This window comes from Dasypus novemcinctus, chromosome 4 (genome assembly GCF_030445035.2).
Source record: "Dasypus novemcinctus isolate mDasNov1 chromosome 4, mDasNov1.1.hap2, whole genome shotgun sequence".
NCBI lineage: Eukaryota > Metazoa > Chordata > Mammalia > Cingulata > Dasypodidae > Dasypus > Dasypus novemcinctus.
The window spans coordinates 5,592,036-5,614,839 of NC_080676.1; the positions used below are offsets into that span (position 1 = coordinate 5,592,036).

General features: G+C 39.3%; 1 protein-coding gene across 5 annotated transcripts in view; it reads right to left on the reverse strand.

Annotated features, from left to right (window-relative positions):
* The window catches only part of STAG1 (STAG1 cohesin complex component), a 408,218-nt gene extending 386,175 nt beyond the window's left edge, over positions 1–22,043 (reverse strand). Inside the window, exon 1 of one of the 5 annotated variants that reach the window (XM_058295002.2) lies at positions 21,655–22,043. The gene's annotated coding sequence lies outside the window, so the exon portion shown is untranslated. Of the gene's footprint in view, positions 1–20,771; positions 20,862–21,654 lie in introns of those variants that run through there. The other 4 variants (XM_058295003.1, XM_058294999.2, XM_058295000.2 and 1 more) reach the window with 4 other exon arrangements.
* Positions 22,044–22,804: the final 761 nt, after the last annotated feature.

Consider the following 22,804-nt stretch of genomic DNA (forward strand, 5'->3'; position numbering starts at 1 on the left):
TTTCTCTGTGAATAGATGAGATCATCTGAAAAAGAGAGAAGTGGTAAAAAGAGTGTAAGTTTTTTTAAAAAAAACTGCTGTGACAAATAAGAAAGAGCTGACTAAGAACACAAAAGGATTACTGAATAATGCTAAGGATCTAATTAAGGCTGGGGAGCATGAATTTTTAGTGGCTCCAGTGTGCAAAGCTGTGATTTTTCTCCAACTGTGCTCAGCAGCTCAGAATCAGGTACACAAAAGTCAGAAATATGGGTTTTGATTTGCCAGATGCAATGAAGAGACAAAATGCAAAGTAGTTGAACGTTATTTCAAGAGTTAAATAGGTTCTAGGCTAGATAAGAAAATAAAGACAGGAGGTGGTGATATGCTGGGACAAAAGAGGTGTCAAGGGATTATGGGGCTCCATAAGGTTGAAAAGAGATTGTCAATGTCTATGTTCAAAAAAACATTTAAAAATTCAACAACACATGCAGAAATTCACAAATGGGCTTTCAATAGCAAAATGTCATTTTTTGGGAAGTGAATGTGTCTCAAGTGATAGAGCTCCCACCTACCACATGGGAGGCCCCAGGTTCGGTTCCCAGAGCCTTCTAAAGAAGACAAGCAAGACAGCGAGCTGACATGACAGGCTGGCATGGCAAGCTGATGTAACAAGATGACACAACATGCAATAAAAGGAGGAGAACATAATGAGAGATACAACAAAGCAAGGAGCAGAGGTGCCTCAAGCGATTAAGAGCCTCCCTCCTACATGGGAGGTTCTAGGTTTGGTTCCCAGTGCCTCCTGAAAAGAAGGACAGGCACACAATGAACAGACACTGTGAGTGCAAAAAAAACCAAGAGGGGCTAAAATAAGTAAATAAAATAAATCTTAAAATATATAAATATATATATATATATCATCTTAATGTTTTGGTAAGTGAAATGCTCTTGATTGACAATTCAAATTTCATTTTTTAAGGGAACTAGAAAGGTTCCAAATGGAAAAAGTTAAACATTTAAAGTATTGTAATTGCAAATCTATATGTTCCTCAACATTTCTATGTAAATCCAATATTTTCCAATAATATTTTGAATCAACTCGCTTCCATATTTAAATGAAAATCTATCAAAAATCTGCATGTAAGCAAACCAGTCATCCCATACACCAATATACTTCTTTTAATAGTCCAGAATTCGAAATAAAAATTGTATCTGCCTAAAATGAAGTTGCATGAAAAAAATATATTTCCTATTTCTAAACTCTGTCTACCTTGTCCTTAGAAGGAAACTGGTCAGCAACATGTAATGAATGAAGTAATAAAGTAGACAGAAGAAGGTGGCTGGGATGATTTAGGAACAAAGAGGACAATACAGAGAAAGAATTGATGCTGTCGTGTCATATACCTAAAGCTAGAATGAATTAAAAGTCTCAAAGTAGAGCAATCAAGCTTTAACCCTAATCAGTTACATTTTTTAAGAAAGCTTAAACTATGCAATAATTTTACTTAACCATTTCTGAAAGACTGTTTCAGTGAAAGGTTAGAAAGTCTAGAAAAGAAGAACCCAAGGATCAAAATGCTCCAGCAGTACAGTCATGCCTTTACCTCCAAGAAACAGATATATTAAAATTACCCAGCCAACTTCCCTTGCTCTCTGATTCTATGTTCATCAAGCAACTATCTTCTTTTAATTGATTTCCCATATAGAACTGCCTCTTAGGGAAGAACATGACACCCAGACAATAGAAATGTCCAATCTATTTCCAATTACATTTGAATTTCTAAATCCACAGAGCTGAGGATCACAGTTGCTTGTGGCCACCACAACATTTGACACCCTGTAAGAATACTAATTAAGAACCACTGGTTACTGAATGCCTACAGTGTGCTGAGTACTTTACTAAGTACTTCACTAATAGTTCCATTTAATTCTTATAAAAACTCTATCATATAAGTAATCACCCAGGTTCTGAGATAGTCCACTAAGCTGCCAGCTTTATTAAGCAGAAACTACCCACTTCTAGAACATAATAACTAGGTTAATGACATACTAGATGTCCAATAGGTACAGTATTTGTTGAATGACAAAAATGAAAGTCACAGACATTAATTTGCTGGACATCACACAACTGATAGGTGTAGATCTATTACCCAAAGGTGATCCCAAAGCCGCTGTGCTTTTCACTATGCCTTCCTGAAACAAGTCTAACCTGTCAGTTGACCTCTCTTCAGCATGTCTCTATCACCTCACTAGTTTTAAAGATTTATTTCCCCCCCCCTCACTGTTTTGTGCTCACTGCCTGCTTTATGTGTCCGCCTGTCTTCCCTTTGGCGGCACCAGGAACCAAACCTGGGACCTCCCGCAGTGGGAGAGAGCCACTCAATCTCTTGAACCACCTCAGCTCCCTGGTCTGCTGCATCTCTTACTGTCTCTCCTCTGTGTCCCTTTTTGTTGCATCATCTTGCTGCACCAGCGCTCCTGCATGAGCCAGCACACCCCGCAGATCAGCACTCCACGCAGGCAAGCACTCTACAAAGGCCAGCTCACTGCTTGGACCAGCTCACCATGCGGACCAGCTTGGCTTCATCAGAAGGCCCCAGGAATCGAACACTGGACCTCCTTATATAGTAGATGGGAGCCCAACCGCTTGAGCCACATCTGCTTCTCTCACTAGCTTTAACAAGGCAGTTTCAAGCCAATCCAAAAATAAACAATTCAAATTTGAACTTTAGTAATAAAAGAAAAATGTTTTTTCTCTTTTCTTATCAAACATGAAATCTTTTACCAATAGAACATGAAATCTTATAACCAATTTCATCTTTTTTTTTAGTAATCCTTCTTTAAAATTAGATTGTACTTTGAGAACCTTCAGTTCCTTGTAGGAGATAAAAGATTTCTAACTATGCCTTCTGCATTTCTCTTCTCCCATCCCAGTTACTTTCATTTCCTGCATTTCAGTTATATTTATGGGGTTTTTTTATATGTTTAAAATATTTCTAAAATTCTACATAATCACAAAGCATTTTATTAAAGGTATAACACAAAGATCATTGTTTTTCTAGTAATTGAGTTAAACAATTTTGTCCCCCTTTAGTCGAAGTGTATAACGCTCACAACCAACTGAAGTCAAAGGCAGACCTGCTGCAATTCTATTTTCTAAATCTAGTAAGAGTTCGAAGTTGTACAAAAAAAATCCAGTATCTTTATAACAGTAAACATTTTTTACCTTTTTATTAATCACCTAGCTCTTTTTTTATTCTACATGATTTCTAAAACCCTATCCATCCAAAAAACAATTGAGTGAAAAGTAAATCTTGCTTCCACCTTTGCCCATTTTTCTCAGTTCCCTTTCCCTATGGTAACCACTACCAATTTTATGTGCCTCCTTCCAGAGATAGTCAATTCACAAAAGCAATGCAAGCATACACACATAGAATCTTTCTCTCCTGTTTTTACACATATGCAAACTTTTATATATTATGTTGCACCTTGCTAACATTTTGTATTTTAACTAACAATAATAGCTAGCACTTATGCAAGACTTAAGCATCACAGACGTTCTTAACATACATTCTCACTCAATCCTCATAACAACCCTTTAAGGTTAGTAGTGTTATAATTCCCTTCTTAAGAGTTGAAGAAACTGAAAAAAAGAAGTAAAATAGCTTGCCCACAATTACATATCTAGTAAATAAAGCTAGGCTTCAAAACCAGATCTGGCTTCAAACCTCTACCTGCCTAATTCCCAAACTGTACAAAAGTTAAGCAAATCAAATATTCATTAATGCTAGTAATAATCCCAATACCATATTTTCTTCCAAAACAGTAAAGTGACTTATGGGTTATGAGAACAGCCACAAGTAGATGAAGCTATGATGCATTTTCCTGCTGAGATACATGCAAAAGAACAACCTATCACATGCCAAGCAATGCAAATGAAGGTAGAAGAAATTGTCAAGTCCCTGAGAATAGCTAAAAGATGTCAAAGCAATGAGTGGCTGCTGTCATCAATTATGGACTGCATAGGACTATCCTACGGCATACATTTCCTTCTTAGCATACATAAATAGTGGTGTGTCTTCTATTAATGGCAAAGCAGATTCAATGAAATGAGAATTTTAAAAATCAGAACCCTTCATTCCTGGACTTTGCTCTGTTTTCCCCATTTAAGGATCTACCACCATTCACTCAATTATTAAAGTCAGGAAACTGGAGTTCATCCTTGATTTAATCGTTTCCCTTACTTGTCTACTCTATCTCCAAAACACACCTAGAATCAGAACACTTTTCACTATTACCTCTATTTAAACCATGGTCCAAGACAGTCATTTGTTGCCTGGACACTGCAACAATCTAACCACCCTCTCTTCCATTCTACTACCCCACCCTTCCAATTCCATACTCATACAATAGCTATAACAAGGGGTTCTCAACCTTGGCACTCTTGACATTTGGCCAATAATTCTTCGTTGTGAGGTTGTAGACTGTTTAGCAGCATTTCTGACCTCTGCCTACTAATGCCAAGTTAGGAAAACCAAAAATATCTGCAGATATTGCCAAATGTCCCATGGAAAGCAAAATTATCCCTGCTTGAGAACCACTGAACCAGGATATTTTTTAAACATTTCTCTGCTTAAAACTCTCCAATGGCTTCTCATTTCACATATAATAAAAATCCACACTCTTTAAGCTACTTACTATCTCAATTCTTATCCTACATAATTGAGGCTCTGACTACCTCTCTAATCTCATGTGATGCTACTATACTCTTCCTGCATTATACTCCATCCAGTTATTATGGGCATCTCTCAGCTCCTAGAATACCACAAGCCATTTCTGCTATACAGCTTTTCCCTTTACCAGGAGCATTCTTGCCTAGCATCTGTGCATGTTTCAGTTTAAATTTCACATCTTCAGAAATGCCTTTCCTAACCCTCTCTATTTAAAATATATATCCCATTATTATCTACCACAGTTCCACATTTATTTCCTTCATACACTTACACACTCTATTATTGACTGTCTCCCCAAGAGGACAAACACCTTATCTGTCTTATTTTTCAGTGCCTACATAAAAGAAAAATAACTGGAGAACATTAAGCACTAAGTGAGTTGGTATCAATGACACCTTCAGTACCATCCCTAGCTCATCTCCCACCTATATTTATGATCATTTCCCCTTAAAAGATAGAGATGAGAGGGTGGGAGAGAGGGACTAACAAAGCCCTCATTTGTAAAACATGTTTGCCAACATCATACTCTCTGCAGTATGAGTACAGAATAACTGATATATGAAATTAATCTAAAGCACATTAATGGGTTGATAAACAGTTGGTGTTCAATAAATGATGGCTATATATGTAAAACACAAAACCAAAAGCAGACAACTGAGAAATGGCAGTTCTCTTGCCCTTTTAAGTTTCATTCTCACCCCCAGCTTAACCTGAATACACTAAGAATGGAATTCTGTACCTGAGAAATACTTTCCCCTTCTGTATCTACAAGAACACATCATACTAGATATAATGTAGGTTATGTATTCATATAACGCTGACTAGGGAAAGCCAAATACCCATTAACCAAAGCCAATTCATTACAAAATGACCTCAGAATTACATTTCAATTAGTTCAGTAAGTCAATAGCCACATTATTATTCAATTTCTAAACCTAGCTTTAAATTAACCTGTGGGGTAGGGGGGAATCTAAAGTACTGTTTATAATTACTTCAGTGTTGGTTTTTAAAATACCTGCTACAATTACAACAAATAGTTTACTTACAGGAAATAAAATAAATAGAAGATAGAGTCTATGATTAGAATCAAACAATAACAAAGGATAAAATGTTTTATCTATAGTTGTTCTATTAAGTACAGCAAATTTTTAGCTAATAATTAATTAGAACAAAATGACTTATCTTAAATTCCTTTTAACAAACTATATTTCTGAAAGCATTCTGTATATGCATTTGGGGGGTTGGGGAAAGTAGTGAGTACTCCAAGAGAAAGCATATTTTAAAGGGAGCATAAAGAAAGTCAGACTGCCAGGTTCTGAATCTCAGCTCTGCTAATAACTATGTCTCATAAGAAAGTCACTTAACTTCTCTGTGCTCCATCTGTAAAACAAGGCTTAACAGTATCTAGTTCATAGGGTTATTGTAAGGATTAAATGAGTTAATATATGTAAATTGCTCAGAACAGTGCCATATAATTAGCTATTATTATATATTATCATATTTGCTGTTAGCTTTTATTATTTTGATTCTTTCCATCATTGTGGTTAATAGCTACAATGTTGGACAACACATACACAAAACATTTCCATTACTACACAAAGTCCTTCTGGACAGTCTACAGGATAGAATGCCTATTGAGTTAATGCATATTAGCATCTTTCCTAATTTTTAAGGAAGTACTTACAAAAAAGCATTCTAAGCCCAAAGTATTTCCTTTTTTAACAGTCAATGTATTTGTTATAATCACAGTTGTGCATTCATCACTTCAATCATTATTACAGCATTTTCATTAGTTTAATAATAATAAACAAAAAACAGACAAATAAGAAAATTCTTCACCTCCCAATCTCTGTTTTCCTAAGTATTTCTTAAGCTAATAACTTTGACATGTAATGAAGGCCTAATATTTAGATTTTCATCCTATTTAATACGACAAATAGAAGTGGGGCGGGGGAGGGTGGAAAAGTGAGAGAGACAGTCCCTTCTATAAGGATGTCAATTCTGAGAGATACCCAAACAAATGCATTTTTTATTCCCTATCTACCTTACATTAAGCTATCCACTAAACTCTCCTTCTCAGTTAATGGTACCATGCTCACAAAACAAATTAATTAGATTCAACTACAAGTATCAATACATTTAAAAAGTACTTTTGATATAATAGTGCTTCTTTGCACAGTATATAACAAGATCTCCAAGGAAGTCTAACAATTAGCCTAATTTTAAAGTACTGACTAGGATAAATGATATTTTGAGATATCTGCAACATCTGTAGTATAACATGAAAATATTTCTGATTTCTATTGGTGACAAAGTCATAGGTATTGCTAATACAAGTGTGAATTGTTGCCTACATTCATAACTGATATGAAGAAAACGCTAAATTCCAGTTAGAAGTTAGTGAAGGGAAGCAGATGTGGCTCAAGTGATAAGGCCTCCGCCCACCATATGGGAAGACCCGGGTACAATCCCTGGGGCCTCCTGTTGTAAAAACGAAGTGAAAGCATGCCCACACAGCGAGCAGTACCTGTGTGGTTTGTGTGCCCACATTGAGTGCCCACATGGTGAGCTAGTGCCTGCGGCAAACCAGTGCCCGCGCAGCAAGCTGAGTGTTCGCACAGTGAGCCAGTGCCCACACAAATGAGTCACACACCAAGATGACAATGCAACAAAGGAGACACAAAGGGGAGAGTCAAGGTGAAGCATAGCAGAGACCAGGAACTGTGGTGGTGCAGTTGACAGGGAACCTCTCTCCACATCAGAGGTCCCCAGGATCAAATCCTGGTGAATCCTAGAGGCAAAAGATAAGAAGACAAAAAGAGAAATATATACAGACTATAACACAGGGAATGGACACAGACAGCAAAAACAGCAGAGCAGGGGAGGGGGAGGGGAACAGAGGAAAAAAAATAAAGCTATTTAAAAAATTAATAAAAAGAATTAGTGAAAATAAAGATGTGATTCTTTTCCCAATCAAGTTCTTGAACCCCAGACTAGGGGGTAGTGAGAGAGGGAACAGAGTTGCTTGCTTAATCTGGACTCAAATTCACTACTTCCTAGCTATGTAATATTGAGAAAAGGTACTTAGAGGTTCATCTGTGAAATGGGACAAATATATAAGATTGTTGTGTTCTTTAATTATCATACATGTATGGGACTTTATACAGAACTTGACATGTTCTTAATTGTTTGCATTATCACAGGCAGTAAAAAAGTCCTGTGAATTATAAAATAATTTTTTATATATATATATATGTCAATCACAACCCTCACTGTGCATCATCAATCTGGGCTGAATACCAGCCAATAGTAAATTTTTAAAGTTCCCACATCAATCTAATGTGCTGTCACTGGCCTACAGACAAACTTCAAACTCTAGTTTGGCACCATAGGCACTATGGTCACTACTTACAGCCCTATATTTTGGTCATTCCTCCATAAGCACTCCATGCTCCAAACATACTTAACTAATGCCTCCTGAAAAAGTGGCTACAGTAGTGATTCTCAAACTTTTTTAGCCAACATCAGAATCACCTGAATGACCTGTTAAAATACAAATTGCTGGTCTCCCCTCCCAGAATTTCTGACTTAGGAGTCCTGTGTTGGGGTCCAAGAACACACATTTCTAACAAGTTCCCAAGTAATCTGATGCTACTGGTCCATGGGACCACACTTTGACAACCACAGGGATGAAGTTCAACCCTGTCCCTTGCATATATTGTTCCTTTAGCTGGAATGACATTCCCATCTCCATACTCCAACTGTCTTTTGGCTAATTTTCACTTCTCTTTGTAAACACACATAAGAATTCACCTCCTTCAGGAAGCATTTCTTCACTTCAACAAACCATTACACGCATTTAGTACCTATTCTAAAATCTGGCTACAAAAAAAAAAACAAAAACACTATAGAAAGTTCTTAATATTACAATAACACATAGAGTAGATATCTACTACCCTACACGGGTTCTCTTGTACACTTTAAAGGGAAAAAAAAAGGTCTCCTTTGAGGAGAATTAGAAAAAGTTGGGGAAAGCAAATGGACAAAATTCATCAAGGCTGGATTTCATTCCCTAAATGCCTCCTCCCTGGCCAGGTACCTTTGTGCAGGGAACCAATTCACTAACCATTTGTGGCAGCCTGGGAACAAGTATACCACTAAAACACAAAGGAAAAGCACTTAGCCCAACCCTGGATGGGAGGTAAACAGGGAGGAAGGAAGTTCAATTAGACTATTAGAAAGGCTTTCTGGGGAAGGTGCCACCTGGAGTCTTGATGGGTCCAGGAAGGCAAGAGCTGTAATTTAATGTCTTTATACCCACATATATGGCTTGTTGGAGATGTTCAATAAATGTCTGATGAATGACTCATAATGAACAAAAATTTTATGGATTATATAATTCCATTTATATAAAATGTAAATATAAATAAATTTATAAAGACAGAATTAGATTAGTGGTTATATACAGGCCTGGAGAAGGATCGAGGGATTGAGAGGTGACCACTAAGGGATATAGGTTTTTTCTTTTTGAAGCAACTGGAAATGTTCTAAAATTGATTGTGGTGATGAATGCACAACTCTGATTATACTAAAAGCCACTGATGGTACGTACTCGATGGATTGTATGTATGTGACTATATCTCAATAAAACTGCTTCCGTTTTTAAAAATTATGTGGAAACATTTTCTATTTTTCACCAAATAAATAAACAACACATATGCATACATTTGTTACCAAAATCTGCAAATGCTATTAAATATCAATATTGTGTTTGAGCTGTACACTTACTAGCCAAAGGAAAGCATTAATTATTCTTAAAGCCAGTTGGGAGGAGTGGAGGCAAAAAGAGACCGCTGGTATCACACTTAGGACTTCCAAAACAGAAAACTTTCTAATAAAAAAATCTGCACTACCTAATTCAGAGTTGATTTCATGATTATCTCAACAGGCACTAAAAAATTTTTAAGAATCCTGAAAACCAGCTATCTGGCACAACAAACTAATTTCACAGATGAAGAAATCAAGGCCTAGAGAAATAGGTCCTAAAAGACAAACAGCTAGTTAGTGGTAGAGCTGTAATTAAAACGCAGGTCTCTATACCTCTCTCCTATACCTTGCTGCCTTTATATTTATGAAATAAAATTTTAAACATCCATCATAAAGAAGAACCCACTGTGAACCAGGATTTTGTATGCTGTACTCCATTTTTATGAGAAGAAAAAGCAATCATCTACCATTTTATTTTATCTAAGAACTTACTTAAAGAGGCACCTTCCTGGATGATGTTTTACACTGACAAAGATTCATTCCTACTCCCTTTATTTGTAGAGGTATACACGTAAAACAAATATTCATAAATAATAAAATTGGTAGGGCCATCAAAATTTCTCAATTAACAGCGAAACATTCCTGGAATATTTTTCCAGGACACTACTTTCCAAAGAAAAGAGCCTAATTTTTAAAATATGCTTAATAAGCAGAAAATTATGGTTTTAATCTCATCTCTCAATTAATCAGAGTACCTCATCCTCTGACCATTCTCATGCTGCTAGCCCTACGTACTGATGAGAAACAATTAATTAAAAATCTTTGGTTCTGGAAAGTTATCTCACCATTTACCTAGATTATAACTTTACTCACCTTTTACATTTAGGAATAATGTTGAGTCTGTGTACAATGCTATAACACATTCTAATTTTTAAAGAGTTGAATGTTTAACCCTTATAGCAACCCATGAGAGAAGCATGTTTATATTAATCCCACTTTACAAATGAGAAGACTGAATTGTAGAGAGGTTAAAGAACTTGCCTAAGTTTACAAAGTTAAGAGAAGGGTCTAGTTAAAATTTCACACTAGCGTGTGAATTTTTTTTTTTTAAGATTTATTTTTTTATTTCTTTCTTTCCCCTTCTCTGTGTTCATTCGCTGTGTATTCTTCTGTGTCCGCTTGGATTTTTCTTGTTAGCGGCAGCAGAAATCCGTCTCTTCTTGTTATGTTAGCTTGCTGCATCAGCTCTCCGTGTGCGTGGCACCATTCCTGGGCAGGCTGCGCTTTTTTCGCATGGCGCGGCTCTCCTTATGGGGCACACTTCTTGGGCATGGGGCTCCCCTACATGGGGGACACCCCTGCGTGGCACGGCACTCCTTGCGCGCATCAGCACTGCGCGTGGGCCAGCTCACCACACAGGTCAGGAGGGCCTGGGTTTGAACCCTGGATCTCCCATGTAGTAGGTAGACACTCTATCCGTTGAGCCAAATCTGCTTCCCTAGCAGTGTGAATTTAACACCAAGAACTCTTTTAGACAATGGGCAATGGCTTTCTTAGTCATTTATCAGTGACACTGCTTCCTTCATCTGTGAGCTTATCAACGTCTTACCTATCACCAGTACTGCATAATACACTGTAAGGCATTTTCTTCCCAAAGTTCATTTAGGCTATAACAGTAAAACAGAAAATAGTTTAAGATACTCTTTAGCTTTTATATATTGTATTATGTCATAAGAATTTCTATACAGAAATTCTACCTATACCTGAATCTTGAAACCAATTCACCAATTAGAAAGAGAAATCTTGCCAGACAGCCAAAAAACATATAGATAATACTTAAACATGAATGTCATCTTTATTAGGAAACAAAAGGATTCTACTGAAAAACTCTTGTGACTCATATTTGTCACTTCCTGACATATCAAAATAACCTAATTATTATTTGGGGGGACCAAAGAAGGAAATAGCTTTCTCTTCCTATCTTTGCCCTTTATGCTTCCCAAGTATCCTGAACCCAAACCCTCCAAAACATTTCATATATTTTCCCTGTTAGTTTGTTTTGTTATTTGGGATATTTTTGTTTGCTTGTGTGCTTTGATTTTAATCTCTCCCAATAGAATAAAAGCGGTTTAAGAGCAGAACCTATATGTTTACACCTTTTTTAAACCCACAACCAGACACAGAATAGACACTCAGGTGTTTTTTGAAAGAATCTTAACTGTGTTCCCATCACAGATATGAGACAAATGAGGTCTCCAGAAATTAAATGTCCTATTAAAGATCACACAACTATCATTTGGTGTAATAGTGAAGACACCAAATCTCAGTAAAATAAGCTTCAAAATTAAGCCCAGGTTCAAATCCTAGTCTATCACTAATTAATTGTGTGGCCTTGAGGCAACTGGTCAACATTACATAAGACAGAAATCTGTACCTTATATAAACACCATCACTTACCAAATTTAGCACACAGAGTGATATGTTGTTGAAGTTATAAGGAAAGATTTTACACAGTTCCTACAGTTCAACTGTGTATTTGTTTTCTCTGTTTTTCCTTTCTTTATAAACTATATCAAATATACAGTGGAATGCATAAAACCTGAATGTACAGTGTAAAGGATTATAAGGCAAACACCCATGTAACTACTACCAAGGTCAAGAAACAGAATATTCTAAAGTTTCTCCACAATATGCCCCTCCCTAACCACATACCTGGGAAATTTATTTAACTCCTCTAAGCCTTAGTTCCACACCTGTAAAACAGGCTAATAGCAACATAATACCTACTTCATAGTTACTATAAAATCTTTACTGGTACATAGTGAAAGCTCAAGAGTTTTCTTACACATACACATACACACCAGAACAAAGACAAGGGAGGGGGAAAGATACAAGTATACAATGCAGTTTGGAGAAAGCAAGATCCCATAAAAAAACATAGTGTAGACATAAAGCTGGAAAGCTAAACTGGGGCCATGCAGGAAATTACAGGTCATCACACACACACACAAAAATTAAGCAAAAACGCAAAGTTGAGAAAATTCCTTTGGCAGTTTGGGGAGACAGTTCTCCATAGGTTTCTCTTGTTTCTACATGTCTTGAGAACAGAGACACTGACTACCTTTGCTCTGAACTATCTTTTCAAGGTTATTTGTATAGAGACTACTTTTGAAAGGGCAGGCACACTTAACTATCCAGTGTAAAAGATTGAAGTTCCCTAGGCTCGGAATTCCTCTATAATGCAACCTACCACCTAAGCCTGTATAAACTGGAGCTCAGAGATGTGATGCAAACTCTCACACTATGGGGACTATTATTGCTGAAATATACTTTTCTTCATCTCTGGCAGAGGATCTCATGGCTTCTACCAGGATCAGTTAAACTGTGGCAGGTTAGCCTACAAATAGGGTAAAATCTCAGACCTATCAGATCTTGACAGGCATTAGCACATAATCAATGTTTATCATAATTGAAACAAAGATTCTACTTCCATACTGTCAAAATGGACAAAAAAGCAAAACTCATCTAACTACATGCTGCTTTATATAAAACGAGTTTTAAGTAAAAAGATGGAAAAAGTATAAACTGGAAACAGTAAGCTTAAGAAGGCTGAAGTGGATATATTACTATTAGACAAAGTATACAAGACAAAGAATATTAACAGAGATATAGATAAATCACAGTGATAAAGAGCCAATTAATCAAAAATACATAACAATCACAAACCATACGTACCTAAAATCAGAGCTTCAAATTATATGAGGCAGGGAAACGGACTTTGGCCCAGTGGTTAGGGCGTCCGTCTACCATATGGGAGGTCCGCGGTTCAAACCCGGGGCCTCCTTGACCCGTGTGGAGCTGGCCATGCGCAGTGCTGATGCGCGCAAGGAGTGCCGCGCCACGCAAGGGTGTCCCCCGCGTGCGGAAGCCCCACGCGCAAGGAGTGCGCCCGTGAGGAAAGCCGCCCAGCGTGAAAAGAAAGTGCAGCCTGCCCAGGAATGGCACCGCCCACACTTCCCATGCCGCTGACGACAACAGAAGCGGACAAAGAAACAAGATGCAGCAAATAGACACCAAGAACAGACAACCAGGGGAGGGGGGAAATTAAATAAATAAATAAATCTTAAAAAAAAAATAATAATAATAATAACAAATTATATGAGGCAAAAACTGGAAGAAATAAAGGAGAAACAGACAATTCCACAGTAACAGTTAATTTTAGCATCCCTTTCAGCAACTAATTAACCCCCCCCCCCAAAAAATCAGTAAAGACATAAATGATGCAAAAAACACTATCAACCACCTTATTCTAATTTAGAATACTATACTCAACAACTGCAGAAGAGATACTCTCTTCAAATGTGAAAGGTACATCCACCAAAACAGATCATATGCGAGACCATAAACTTTGAAAGATTAAAATCATGCATTATGCTCCCTAAACTCAAAATGAAATATGTCAGAAATCAGTAGCAGTAAACTATCTAGAATAATCCAAATACTTGAAACTTAAACAACATACCTTTAAATAATCCCCAGGTCAAAGAAAAAAAATCACAAAGCAAATAAGAAACTACTTCAAACTGAATGATAATGAAAACACAACATCTGTGGATACAGGAGTACTTTAAGGGAAATCTATTGCTTTAAAATACTCAGAAAACAAGAAGGATTTAAAATCAGTGGCTTTAGGTTTCCACTTTAAGCTAGAAAAAGAAAAGCAAAGTAAGTGTAAAGGAGAAAATATAAAGCACAGAACTCAGCAAGATAAAGACCAAAAAGAAAGAAAGAAAGAAAGAAAACATTACAGAGTCAAAAGTTGGTTATTTGACAAGGTCAACAAAACTGATAAACCAGGGAGTAGATATGCCTCAAGTGGTTGAGTGCCTGCTTCCCACATGGGAGGTTCCAGGTTTGGTTCTAAAAACAAAAACAAAAACAACAAGCAAACAAAGGAAAAAACCAACTCAGAGGAGCAGACGAGGCTCAGGGGTTGAGCACCAGCTTCCTTTATATGAGGTCCCAGGTTCAATCCCTGGCTCTAGTTCCTCACACATACAAAAAAATTGATAAACTGCTAGTTAGGATATCTAAATAAAAAAATAAATATATAAAATTTTAAAAGGGAACATATTAACAATACCAGGAATTAAAGAGGAGTTTTCACTACAGATCCTAGAGACATTAGAATGTTAAAACAAAGGAATCTTAAAAACGATTTTATGCCAACAAATTAAATGAAATAAACAAATTTCTTGAAAATTACTATTTAACAAAACTGACACAAGATCAAGCAGAAAATCTACTAAAGAAATTAAATCTGAATTTATCAAAAATCTTTCCACAAAAAAAAATACCAGACTCAGATGGTTTAACTGGTAAATTTTAGCAAACATTCAAGGAAGAAATGATACCAATATTACACAAACTTTTCCAGTAAAGTAGGAAACATTTCCAAACTCATTTTTTATAATCCTAATACCAAAACCAAACTACAAACTAATATACATCATGAAGAAATATGTCAAAATCCCTAAAAGGATCAGTAACATATAACAAGAATACACTGTGACCAAATGGAGTTATTACAGGAATAAGATTGTTTCAGCTTTTGAAAACCACCACTTTTTAATACATTCAACCACTGAAGGGCTTAAAGCTTCCAAATTATGGCTACTGCAAACTAGGCTGTTACAAACTATTTTGGATACATATATATCCTGATATACAAGAATTTCTCTCATCAAGAACATAAAAAAGAATTATAGCTGCTAAATTTAAGATATATGCCATCTTCAATTTAGTAGATTATACAAATATTTGTACAAAATTGTACAAAATGACTGTCAATTTACACTCCCATTTAGGTAATTTCTCCACATTCTCATCAACACTTGATACTATCATCTTTTTAATGTTTTCCAATCTGATGGGAGTGAAACGGTTTCTTCTTATGGCTCTACTTGGTACCTTCCTGATTACCAATGAGATTATAATCCAATGCTTTTCCAACTGTGAATTGCTATTAAATCATGCTATCACTTAGTCGAGGTACAACTGACATTCTTAAGAAAATTTTTAAAACTCAGAAAATAGAGTGCACTGCATACAAAAAGGCAGTGTTTCATGAACCATATATTCCCATTGTATGTACACACATGTATGTGTTTGTAATGTGGGCCACAATGTAAAATGTTTTTGTAACCCTGAACCTCTAACAAATGTTAAAAGCAATGGCAAGGCTACAGCTGCTAAATTACAGCAAAACTCTAGATATTTGGGTAACTAGTGCATCATTTAGGCCCAGAGCACAAAGGGATATATTTTACAAATAAAGCAGGTCTTGGGTACTGACCTGTAAGAACAGAGAAACAGAAGAGGTGAAAAACCTAGTATATGAAAGAAAAAAAGTTTATAAAACCAACTGGTCTAACTAGGACCTACTTAGAGGTCACTTAAAAAGAATCACATTTCCTAATAAGACAAAGTTTCTCAAGCAGCACTAAAAGGTAGTAAGCTGGGATTGACCTCTCAACTACCAAGGGGGCAGAAAACAGACCCCTCCTTCTCTGTAGACCCCTAATTCCTACATCAAGAATCACCTCATTCTGGAGCTTATGCAAAGTCATCCTTTCAGGTCTCTGCTTCCTATCTGGTTTCTCTAAAGACTGTCACAGTAGAGTCATCTAAATTCTTAAGTCTTATATTTTCATTCAACTGACAAAGATTTACTGAGCCCCACAGTATATCACTTCTCTACTAATAAATTAAGTTGTATCTCCCTAATAGTGTTAACTCTTGATTTTACCATTTAACACCTAATATCCTTAACTAAAACTGTCCTAATTGCCCCTCTTGAAAATATTTGCTTCTTTGAGAGTGAAACCATCTCAAATACCATAACCAAACATCTGCTACCTTCTTTGTTCCAGTAATATCCCTAACTATGCCATTCTTAAATACATACCCTTTTCATAAGATTTCCCTCTTCACAAGCTGCTAGGTCAATCACACCACAGCAACTGTCAGACAGGTGCAGTGAGTGTGAAAATACACCTACCATTCATGAGTGTAATCTTAGGCACTTAAATACCTTAACTTCTCTGATACTCAACCTCATCTCTAAAATGGAGAAAATATAGGCATCAAGGAATGGTGGAAATTACATAATCTCCTTTTTCCCACTGCCTTCCTTCTTTTTATTTATTTAATTTTTAATTTTCTCTCAATGTAATAAAATACTTTTACAGAGGAAAGTACTTTAAAAACTCCCACTGATTTAATAAACTGCAGTAGAGGAACATATAGAAAACAAAAAAGTGTGAGAAAAAGACAAAAAGTGAGAAGAACCTTAACAAGTAAGCTATTATTGCTCTGCCCATGCCCTCTCCTTGTATGTCCAGAGTCTAAAGATACAGGACACAACCTTACAAAACTTATGGATGTAGCCAAAGCAGTGCTTAGAGGAAAATTTATAGTAAATGCCTACATTAAAAAAGAGGAAAGATCTCAAATCAATAACCTAACCACCCACCTTAAGACACTGGAAAAAGAAGAGCAAGCTAAACCTAAAACAAGCAGAAGGAAATAAAGATTAGAGTAGAAATCAATGAAATAGAGAAAAATCAACTAAACCAAAAATTCATTCTTCAAAAGGGTCAACAAAATTGGCAAAACTTTAGCTAACTCAACCAAGAAAAAAAAGTCTCAAATTACTAGAATCAGAAATAAAAAGGAAATTACTACTGACCTTACAAAAATAAAATGGATTATAAAGGAATACTATGAACAATTGTATGCCAACAAATTAAATAACAATGATGAAATCAACAAATTCCTAGAAAGCTACAACTACTGAATCTGACACAAGAAGAAACAACAATCTAAACAGACCTATATCAAGAGACTGAGTCTGTAATCAGAAAACTATCCACAAAGGAGAGCCCAGGCCCATAAGGCTTCACCCCTGAATTCTACCAAACATCCAATGAAAAATTACACCAATTCTTCACAAACTCTTCCAAAAAGAGGGGACATTTATTACCCAGATACCAAAATCAAAGACATACAGGAAAACTACAGACCAGTATCTCTTATGAATATGTACATAAAAATTCTCAACAAAACACTAGCAAATAGAATCCTGTAACAATAGATGAAGTAGGATTTATCCCATGGATGCATGGTTCATTTAACACAAAAACATATATTTTATCAATAGGAAAAGAAAAAATAACAAAAAGCAGACGATCATCTTAATAGATGCAGAAAAAGCTTTTCACAAAATCTAACACCTTTTCATGATAAAAACAATCAACAGACTAGGAAAAGAAGGGAATTTCCTCAACTTGAAAAAGGATATCTACAAAATAAATCCACAGCTAACATGATATTGTAATTAATAGTAAAAGACTTGATGTTTTCCCTAAGATCAGCAACAGGAGAAGACACCCACTCCTGCCACTTATATCAACAATGAACTGAAGATTCTTGCAAGGCCAATTAGACAAGAAAAAGAAATAAAAAGGTTCCAGACTGGAGAGAATGAAGTAAAATTACCTGTCTGCAGATGACATGATCTTGTGTATAGATCTTAAAGATACTTCTTTCCTCATTGCAGGTAGAATTCTAGGAGCCCCCAAAGACCCACGCTGTTGTATAATCCCCTCCCCCTGTGTGCAAGCGAGAATTATGAATAGAATGGATATCAGCCCCAAGTTTATATTCTATGGCAAAGGGGATTTTTGCATATGTAATTAAGGCCCCTAATCAGTTGAGTTAATCAAAAGGGAGAGTACCCTGTTTAAGCCTGATCTAATTAGGTAAGGCCTTAAAAATAGAGTGGTAAAAGGAGATCTAGGGAAGGGGATGTGGCTCAAGTGATAGGGCTTCCACCTATCATATGGGAGGACCCGGGTTCAATCCCTGGGGCCTCCTGGTGAAAAAGATGAGAAAGCATGCCCGCACCGCAAGCCAGTGCCCGTTCAAGTGCCCACATGGTGAGCCAGTGCCCACGCAAGTGAGTCACACAGCAAGATGATGACACATCAAAAAAGAGAGACATGGGGAGAGTCAAAGAGAAACGCAGCAGAAACCAGGAACTGAGGTGGTGCAATTGACAGGGAACCTCTCTCCATATCAGGGGTCTCCAGGATCGAATCCTAGTGTATTCTAGAGGAGAAGACAACACAGATAGCAAAAACAGCAGGGCAGGAAGAGGGGAAGGGGAAAATAAATAAATCTTAAAAAAAAAAAAAAAGGATATCTAGACAAAGCTTTAATATGTGTTCATTAATTTTAACAAAGGTACCACATTAATAAAAGATGTTAATGGGGAAAAGTGTGGGAGGGGGAGGGGTGAGGTATATGTGAATCCCTATATTTTCGATGTAACATTTGTGTAATCTAAAGATTCTTCTAAAATAATGAAAAGCTTAAAAACAAAAAAAGGGGGGGGGCTAGGGATCAGACACAGAGGGATGAAGAAAACAGCCATGTTGTGAACTGTCTATGAAGTCACATAGCAAGGAACTTGAGTGGCCTCTAGCAGCAGTGAACTAGGATTCCTTTTTTCTCCAAGTTCACTCCTTTCCCAAGTTCCAGTGAACTAGGAAAAGGAATCCTAGCCTCAGATGACAACTGCAGCCACTGCTGAAACCTTGATTTCAGCATGATGAGACTCAGGACAGAGAACCCAGTTACCCCATATCCAGACTTTTGAACTACAGAAACTGTGAGATAGATGTTGTTTAAGTCCCTAAATTTGTGGTAATTTATTATGCATCAATATAAAATTAATACACCTTATCAACAACACATAGGACAAGGTAGCAAAGAAAAAAGGGGAAATATATGTATCTTTTTCCCCAGAGTAAATCTAATTCTTCACTGCACTGAGATTACTAAAATATGCAGATGTAGTATCAAAGATTACAACTTAAAATATATGCAAAGCTTTAGCAATTATAACACTTTTTCATACACAGCCCCCATTTTAGAGATGATGAAAGTAAGGTACAAAGAGTGACATCCCAAAGATCACAAACCTAGGGAAGGTTCAATGTACCTCCTTCTGCGGCTTTCTATCCCCTACTTACTGCACAGCTCCCTTAAACTTTAAAACAACTCACATGAACAGTAACTGCATTACTTCAAAATAGGAAATCCTAATAACAGACATCACCACATATAACAATTTTCAATTTTCCATATTTCACATCTCATTAATTATCCCTTAGCTTTGTCAGAACATCAAAACTAAAACAGATACTAGGAAGCAGATGTGGCTCAAGCAATTGCGACCCAGCTAGCATGGGAGGTCCCGGTTTGGGGGACCTCCTAAAGAGGAGCAAGACAGCGAGGTGGCAAGACAGGCAAACAGGGCGCTGAGGTGGTTCAAGTGATTGGGACACCTCCCTCCCACAGGGGGAGGTCCTGGGTTATTCCCGGTGCTTCCTTAAAAAAAAAAAAAAGACTAGCAGACAAGGAGTGTAAACAATGGGGGCAGGGGAACAGATCTTTTAAAAAAACATACTAAAAGAAGATACTGAGAAATTCCCACTCAAAAGTAGTTTGGTTGTAAAATATATACATATATATATCACTTGCGATCATTCTATCATACTAAAGACTATTGGAATAAATTTACTTTAATCAAAGTACACTTTGAAATTATAAAGGGAAAAAATTCAGCAAAACACCTGTAGGTTTTCTAGAACTTTATTCAGGTAACAAGCAATTTGTTGTAAGTATTCTTAAAAATCAAGCAACCAACTTTTCCAGATCTTGCAAAGATTCCCCACTGTGCAAAAATCTTAGTCTGAATCCTTCATACATTACAAATATGAGAAAGTGGTACAATACCATACAATAAACGAGTCATTTTTATTTTCACTGTTCTGCATATTTACAAAAGCGTTACATCATGAGAATTTTCCATTTTAAAAATACAAGGAAAACTAAACGGTGGTAACATTCAAATTCTAGGTAAGTTACTAATAACACTTTTTAATACTAGATATTTCACTAAAGCAAACATTTGCCGAGAAGATGCAAAATATAGTCCTTTCTAGACAACCAAGAAAAAAGAGTAAACTCTCTTCATTATCGTCACACCAACTTTAACAACAAATAATTGGCTATCATCACATACAAATGGCATTGTTTTGAGTCCATAAGTTTCCAAAAACCAGCTCATGATTTATAAACCCAGGGCACGATATCCCGCAATAATGAGAATCGGTAACACTTCAAATGTGGGTAGATGCGGCGACGTGACAATTCTAATACCTGAACATTTTAGTCCCTACAGCACTCAAGAAGCACCCAGCTCAGACCATCCTCCAGGTCCAGGTCCAACTCCAGGCACTCCAGTTCCCCAGCTCTTCTCCCCGCCCCCACCCCGAGAAAGGAGGGAAAACAACTTTTATTGGCCTCGTCTCCCAGGGAATAGGCGAACTAGCGAAGCAGCGTTGGGACCTGGACACGTTTCACAGGGGGGTCTCCATCCGAGGCGGGAAGGGCAGAGAGCAGGAAAGGCGGGTCTCGACGCCCCCTCTTCCCCAGTCGCCCACCCCCCTGCCCCACCCCACGAAGAGGCCTGGACAGCTACCACACCGCGCGACCCCCAAGCCCCTCCGCGGAGGCGAGCTCGCGGTCATGTGACGACGCCGCTAAAACACCGCAGAAACGCAGGTCGACGAGCAGAGCAGGGCGTCCGCACCGGCCCACCTCGGCCCGACCCCGCCGGGCGCGGGCGAGTCCCCAGAGCCCGGGCGGGGGGGCGGGAGTGCAGAGGGCGGGCTTGGCGGCGGGCCCGAGCGCGCCACAAAGGCTTCCGCGCCCGTCGCCGTAGTGCCACGGCGGGCGGGGGCACGAATTTTCCGAACCCGCGGGAGGGGCGGGGAGCGACGACGGCGCCAGGGTGCCCGCCGCGCCCACAGTCGCCCCCACCCCACCCCGTGCCCCGCGCCCCGCGCCCGGACGGCCCGCGGCCGCCGCGCCCCGTGCAGGCCCGCGCGGCCTCCCTCCCCCGCGCGCTGCCCGCCCGCTCCCCGCTCGCGCTCTCTAGCTCTCGCCCGGCCTCCATCTTGGATCGGCGCTTCCAGCCCCCGCGCCGCTGCCGCCGCATTCCCCCTCTTTCCCGCCCCCCGCCGCCGCCGCCCGCGCTCACCTCAGTTGCCCATCCGGGCGCCGCCGGCCGTCGACCCAGTTTCCCCCCAAAAGTCTCCGGTGTGTTATTCCCGATGTGGGGGGGTTCTTATAGGGTGGTCGCCGGGGGTTCGGGAGCGGGGGCCGCGCCTTCAACGGAGCTGCAATCCTAACCCGCCATCTGGTGGCATTTTCCACACGCCAATGGCGCCGCTGCAGACTTGGTTCCGGACCGCCCTCTGCTGGCCGTGGTGCTTACTACCTCGCTGACGGGACAGGCCTGCCCGGAAAGGGGAGGGGGCTGAAGCGCGAGCCAGGGCCGCGGCGGGGGCGCGCGCCAACGCTGGCCTGTCGGGGGTGCGCGCACGCGCACCAGCGGGGCGGGAAACGTGGCCCGTGCGTGGCGGCTCCGCCCTCACAGGGAACGCTCTCCCGGCTGAGCCAATCGCGGGCGGCGAATTCCTCTCAGTGAGGGCGCTGTGGACGGTTTGTGGGCAGCGGGAGGCGGGCGGAGGACGGCTACGGCGGCGCCTGCGCGCGCCGCTGGCCCAGTCGCGGCCCGCCATTTTTGGAGCTTTTCCGAGACCTGGGCGGGGGGGGGGGGGGGGAGCCTCCCCCGGCCCCTTCGCAGAAGCCCCTCCCTGGCCTGCGGGCCCGCCCTTCCCGCTCAGCCCGCCGGCTCCTGGCCGGCCGCGATCCACGGCCGAGGAGCGTGGCGGAAGCCGGAGGGAGCGTCGGCGCAAAACCCTGCTTTTCCCGCCTCTCCCGGGTTTAGCGAAGTCCTGAGAGCTTAGCGATTTTTTGTTAACAAGGTGCTTTCTTGAGCGAGGGTGGGAAGATTTCGAGAAAGGTTTGGGACCTCCCCAGACGGAAGAGTGCACGCCCGGGACCGACTGGCGTCGTCCCTGCCTCTGAAAAGCAAATCCTCTCCGTGTGCTTTGCATAAGGCGGCAGCATTGGCCAGTTGGTGAGAAAGGAGTGTAGGCAGGCTGAGAATCGATAGACTTAGCCTTGGAATTAGATTCCTCCTCTCACAGCCTAGGGTTGTCCTCTGTACCCTGAAATGGACGTAATCATCCTGCCCTTCTAGTTCCCGAGCTTTTCTTTTAACTGACCAACGTGAGATCATAACTAAATGATCCACTGAGTTTCGCCTCCTCACTCCCCTCCGT